Raw genomic sequence first — 6907 nt, 5'->3', positions numbered from 1 at the left:
GACTGGTGCACAAGAACACCCAGGTCTCTTTGCACTTCCCCTTCTCCCAATCTATTGCCATTCAAATAATAATCTGCCTTCCTGTTTTTGCCACCAAAGTGGATAACCTCACATTTATCCACATTATAGTGCATTTGCCATGTTTCTGCCCAATCACCCAACCTGTCCAAATCGTACTGGAGTTTCACGACATCCTCCTCACAGCTTACCCTATCTTACTGTGTACAAAATGGTTGCTAGATTACCTATACAACAAGAAGTCACTCCATTTAATAGGAGATGGCAATTTCCAGTGATATTTAAGGGATCCTCAGACGCCCTCAAGTAAAGTTTTCTTTGCATTAGATTGTGGTGATTATTTTCTTTGGATTATTTCAAAGTGCTTGTAGTTGCTGCTCCACATTCTAAACTCTTAAGGGACTTCTTGTATTGCATTTATTTCTTCGTAGGCATCATTCTCGCAGTCATACTCTGGCAAGAGGAGGAGCAGCAGCAGGAAGGGGCAGAGCTGCACCTGAAATGAGACCGAGTACAGGAAACTTTCTGGTATCCGGTCTTATGTTCATTAATAAATAGACATTCTTATTATGAACACAGCTAGCTTTTGCTAGTTACTTTATTGAGCACATGTGGACTATGTACAGTATCTGTAGAGGCTTCCATCCTGACTGCCACCTTGTGGGTAGCCTAGTGCCTCATGGGTAATGTAGTCTTAATATACATACAGCTGGGTAGTGTAGTCTTATACATACAGCTATATACAGCTCTACGGCGTCACCTAGTGTCCACTATAGAATGACATGTTATTGATCATTACATCCCCCTTTCTTTGAGGTTTAACAAAATCAATATCAATCAGCTTTCAAGAAAACAATAGATAATAATATCAGTAACACTTTTGTTAGTGCTCTATAAACAAACATTTTCAAAACAGTCAACACATTTTCAAAGCTTTACATTGTACTCAAAGATTAAGTCTATCAGGCTCTTTTACTTCACGTGTGGATCTTCTCAACACGGGTAAGTCTGATGTGTCTTCATGAGATTGTTCTGGTGGTGAATGACAAGATGCAGTTGCGGCATCGTCATCAATCTGCTCTTGTATAGATCGAGGTTTCCTTTCGATCTTTGCTTGGAGAGGGTTTCAGTGTTTCCTTCACTCTTCATGCCATAACTCTCAATGTAGTCAATGCACTCTCGAAAAACTGCTGGCAGCTGGATCCCATCATACAGCATAGTCCTCTCAGCAGCCTCGGCTAATGGAACACCAAAGATTGGCCTGAGGGAAGAAGGAGTATCCACCGGAACTGCTTCCTGCTCTGGTGCAGGCTTCTTATTTTTCTTTTTCTCTTTCCACTGCTGCGGTTATATCTTTGGACTTTTTCTCCTTGTGTTTTTCCTCTTTGTGCTTTTCTTCCTTTGGCTTCTCTTTGACCTTAAAGTCTTTTTCTTTCTTCTTGGAGAAACTAGGCTTTTTGAAGATATGGATACCCTTTGGCCTTTTCATCCTTGATGGGCTCTCTGCTTCATCACCTGAGTCATCTGGTCTGCTTATGGCACAGTTTATACGGTAGACTCTCTTGCCCAGTTCTAAGTCTTCACAAGCTTTGTCACCTAGTATCGAATCAAGTCTTTCAGCCACAACAGAAAACATGAGATGATGCACTTTGTCTTGGACTGTCACTTTAAGTCTGCATACACCTAAGCTATCTATTTTCTGTCCATTATAGTCCTTCAGTAGTACTGACTTTTTCTGTATTTTGGGCTTTTCTTTCATATTGTTAATGTCACTCATACTGATTAAGTTTGCTTTTGCCCCAGTGTCTAGTTTCAAGGTAACTAATGCTCCATTTACCTGCAGTGGGATTATCCATTTGTCCTCTTTTACTGCATTAACTTTATGTTCAGCATTGTCCATTTCTGAGGGCTGCACATTTTCTGTATCCTTTTTGATATTGTCACATGACACCATTCCTACAAAAAATGTCTCACTTAAATCAGTGTCCTCAATTACATTAACTCGTTGCCCTTTCGTCATTTTTACTTTTGAAAAGCATTGTTTGGCAAAGTGATTCTTTCCATTACACTTTGTGCACATTTTTCCAAACGCTGGGCATTGTCTTAACTGGTGTTTGTAACCACAGCGTTTACAATTAAACATTTCATCCTCCGATTGCTTTTCATTTCTGTTCTACCCATGTTTCTTCCCCTTGTAGGACACAGCACCGACAGCAGCATTATCACTCATTACAATCGCATCATTATTGATTTCACTGAAAGTCTTCGCGTGCTTTCGAGCTAACTCGCTGGCTTGGCATATTTTCACCGCATTTTCCAAATTTAGTTCGGTTTCTCTCAACAGACGTTCCCTGACTTTTTTTTAATCATGAATACCAAACACAATCTGGTCACGAATCATGGATGATTTCAGCTCAGAGAAATTACATGTCTGTGCTTTCAGTTTCAGATCAGTTATAAAGCTATCAAAAGTCTCATTTTGCTGCTGTGTCCGAGAACAGAAGATGTATCTTTCATAGGTCTCATTCTTTTTGGGAGAGCAATGTGCATCAATTTTTTTTAGCACATCTTCTAATTTTTCTCTGTTCGCCACTGGATTAAATACAAATGTATTAAATACCTCTATCGCCTGTGGGCCTGCAACCGTAAGCAGCAACGCTATCTTCCTTGCGTCTGGCTTCGTACCGAATCCGATGGCTGCAATGTAGAGTTCGAATTGTTGTTTAAGAGTCTGCCAATTGTCGTCGATGTTTCCTGTGAGTTTCAAACGCTCTGGTGGCTTCAAATTCTCCATGTCGCTTTTCACAATTTTTAGCAGATCTTCACCATCCTGGTACCATCTTATGTTCATTGTTATTATTCTTATGAACACAGCTAGCTTTTGCTAGTTACTTTATTGAGCACATGTGGACTATGTACAGTATCTGTAGAGGCTTCCATCTTGTCTGCCGCCTTGTGGGTAGCCTAGTGCCTCATGGGTAATGTAGTCTTAATATACATACAGCTGGGTAGTGTAGTCTTATACATACAGCTATATACAGCTCTACGGCTCCACCTAGTGTCCACTATAGAATGACGTTATTGATCATTACATCCGGCACTGACGGGGCTGAGCTGGTGCCGTTAGATCAAAACTGCCGTATAAACCAGCGGCAATGTTAAAACATAGAGCTTTTCAGCTCCGTGTAAATCAACAAACCCTGTTGCTTAGCAACAGCTTCAAAACAGTCGGCTGCAGCTGCAAGCATCTCTAGCTGAAGCGGTTGCTTAGCTACAGACCTTGCAGAGCCTGACTGGGGGGAAAAAAAAGCAACGAGAAGTAAAAAAACTTATAGAAAACGGCTCCTGAATTTTGCCGGTAGATAGAGCTTTCCGGACTTTTAACCTCCGGTTAAACGAAAGTTTCCTGTAGATGGAAGCATGCTCACAGGAATCCTTACCCTTCAATCAGAGTTATTAGACTCTGGACAACATACCTGTTACTCTGAGGAACAGTGCATAAGGAGGCTGTGACATTGTGTCACCTTCTATAAGACCTGCAACCAACTGCCAGAGCCAGCCATCACTGCATTTTGCAGTCAAGGTCACTGCAGCCCTGAACTTTTGTGTCAGTTTGCACTCCGTGCCTGTATAAAGCAGGTGACTGATACCTAGTTTGTTAAAGAAGTTTCATCACTTTCTTCAGCGATGTTCAAAATATGATAGGGTTCTGGGGTTCTCACAGATTGCAGGGATCCCCCAATTCAAAAGTCTCACTGACTGCAGACTTCATGAATCACAAGGTCTTCCACTCCATTGATAACAACAACAACTTGTATTTATTTAGCACCTTTAATGTAGCAAAACATCCCAAGGCGCTTCACTGGAGTATTATAAGACAAAAAATTTGACACCAAGCCACGTAAGGAGAAATTAGGGCAGGTGACGAAAAGCTTGGTCAAAGAGGTAGGTTTTAAGGAGCGTCTTAAGGAGGAAAGAGAGGCAAAGATGTTTAGGCAGGGAATTCCAGAGCTTAGGGCAACAGAAGGCACAGCCACCAATGGTTGAGCAATTATAATCAGGGATGCTCAAGAGGGCAGAATTAGAGGAGCACAGATATCTCGGGGTTGTGGGGCTGAAGGAGATTAGAGATAGGGAGCAGCGAGGCCATGGAGGAATTTGAAAGCAAGGATGAGAATTTTGAAATCGAGGCTTTGCTTAACGGGGAGCCAATGTAGGTCAGCGAGCACAGGGGTGATGGGTGAACGGGACTTGGTGCAAGTTAGGGCACGGGCAGCCGAGTTTTGGATACCTCAAGTTTACGTAGAGTAGAAAGTGGGAGGCCAGCCAGGAGTGCATTGGAATAGCCAAGTCTAGAGGTAATAAAGGCATGGATGAGGGTTTCAGCAGTGGATGAGCGGAGGCAAGGGCGGAGACGGGCGATGTTACGGAGGTGGAAATAGGCGGTCTTTGTTATGCTGCAGATATGTGGTTGGAAGCTCATTTCAGGGTCAAATATGACACCAAGGTTGTGAATAGTGTAGTTCAGCCTCAGACAGATGTTAGGGAGAGAGAGGAGGTCAGTGACTAGGGAATGGAGTTTGTGGCAGGGACCGAAAACAATGGCTTCGGTCGTCCCAATATTTAACTGGAGAAAATTTCTGCTCATCTAGAACTGGATGTTGGACAAGCAGTCTGACAATTTAGAGACTGTGGAGGGGTCGAGAGAAGTGGTAGTGAGGTAGAGCTGGGTGTCGACAGTGTACATGTGGAAACTGACGCTGTGTTTTCAAATGATGTCGCCAAGGGACAGCATGTAGATGAGAAATAGGAGGGGGCCAAGGATAGATCCTTGGGGGACACCAGAGGTAACTATGCGGGAGCGGGAAGAGAAGCCATTGCATGTGATTCTCTGGCTACGATTAGATAGATAAGAATATAACCAGGCGAGTGCAGTCCCACCCAGCTGGACAATGGTGGAGCAGTGTTGGAGGAGGATAGAGTGGTCAACCGTGTCAAAGTCTGCAGACAAGTCAAGGAGGACGAGGAGGGATAGTTTACCTTTGATGAGAGCCGTTTCGGTACAGTGGCAAGGGCAGAAACCTGACTGGAGGGGTTCAAACATGGAGTTGCAGGAAAGATGGGCACGGATTTGGGAGGCGACAACAAAGACTTGAGAGGAAAGGGAGGTTGGAGATGGGACGCTAGTTTGCAAGGACAGAGGAGTCAAGAGTTGGTTTTTTGAGGAGCAGGGTGATGATGGCAGATTTGAGGGCGAGAGGGACAGTACCTGAGGAGAGAGAACCATTAAAAATGTCAGCTAACATGGGAGCCAGAAAAGGAAGTTGGGTGGTCAGTAGTTTGTTGGGAAGAGAGTCGAGGGAGCAGGAAGTGGGTCTCATGGACAAGATGAACACGGAGAGGTCATAAGGGGAAATCGGAGAGAAACTGGAGAAAGATGCGAGTTCAGGGCTAGGGCAGGGGGGAACCAAAGAGGAAGTTTGGCTCGGTAGGCTAGGGGAAGGAGGGGGAAGTAGCAGAGGCAGCTGAACAGATGGTCTCAATCAAAGAAGTCCATGAGCTCCTCACACTTGCTGTCGGAGGTGAGGGTGGAGGAGACAGGGGAGAGGAGTTTAAGAAGATGGTTAGCAGTGGAGAATAGAAGTCGGGGTTTATCTTTTCATTCCAGAATGATTCTGGAATAGTGAGCAATTTTGGCAGACAAGAGCAGGACCTGATAATGCTTTATGTGGTCCAGCCAGAGATGGCGGTGAATGGCTAAACCAGTTGTCCGCCATATCCTTTCAAGTCTGCATCCCTTGGACTTAAGGGAGCAAAGATGGGTGCCATACCAGGGGGAACGGACAGGGTGAGAGAGTAATTATTTTAATAGAGACTTGGGCATCAAAGGTGGTGGTGAGGGTGTGGTTGAGCAGATCAGTAGCTGCAGAAATGTTATGGTGAATGGAGGGCCAAAGGCTGAACAGTGGGATTTCATAAGTGCAGTTGTAAGAGAGTTGGGAGAGAGTTTTTTCCGGGGGCGGACACAGAAGGAAGTAGTTTTGGGAGGAGAGCGATATGAGGAAGTAGTCAGAGATGGCCTTATCTGCAATTGATTATTGTGCAACCTGTGTGTGATCACCAGCAGTACATCTTGCAGGTTTGTGCCTGCTTTCCTGGCAGCAACCACAATGCTTTTATACTGTGGCAACGCTCTGTCCTCCCCAGTCCTTGCTCCGCATAGCAAGTGAGAAGTTTCCAGCTTGAGGACAAGGCCCATTCGCTGCACACTTAGACCATGAATCCTGCAGAATGCTTCCACAATCAGATCAATGGGTCAACTAGAGCCCCCAGTGAGTAGAGGATTGCATGGTCCAATTTCCTATCTCCTAATTGATGAGCTGCCTATTGAGTGCCTTTCGCATTGGCAGCCCAATAATCACATGATAATAAAGGCCAACCATCAAAACTGTATAGGTCTGAATGATTAGGAACTAATTTTTTTAAAATTTGTTGAAAAATACATCTGCCATGAGAGTTGTGTGTGTCCGGGCCACTGTTAAAGTTAAATAGGTGCAACATTATTTAATATCTACATTTCATTACTATTCATAAAGTAATTAATAAATGGTCCATGAAATTAATAAATCTCATTTTTAAGTTGATGTCCCCATGTCAAATGGCACTTTCTGTTGCAGCCAGTCTACCCACTGTCTCTCCCCATTGACCTACCAATTTCCCTCCTGAGTGTTGGGCTTTTTATAGCTGCTTACCATCTTACGCCCTTCCCACTCCGTGATTGCAGCCTGCAGCCTCCCTAGCTCCCTGTTGATCACTGAACCACACGCCACAAAGATCCAACAGTACTTAATTAAATTGAAAAGTTAAAAAGCAAATACGCACAAGTCAA

Source organism: Somniosus microcephalus, chromosome 19 (assembly GCF_052327205.1).
Source record: "Somniosus microcephalus isolate GS21.2 chromosome 19, FLI_Smic_1.0, whole genome shotgun sequence".
Taxonomy (NCBI): Eukaryota; Metazoa; Chordata; class Chondrichthyes; order Squaliformes; family Somniosidae; genus Somniosus; species Somniosus microcephalus.
The sequence above is the reverse complement of the archived record's forward strand: the minus strand, read 5'-3'. Positions refer to the sequence as shown.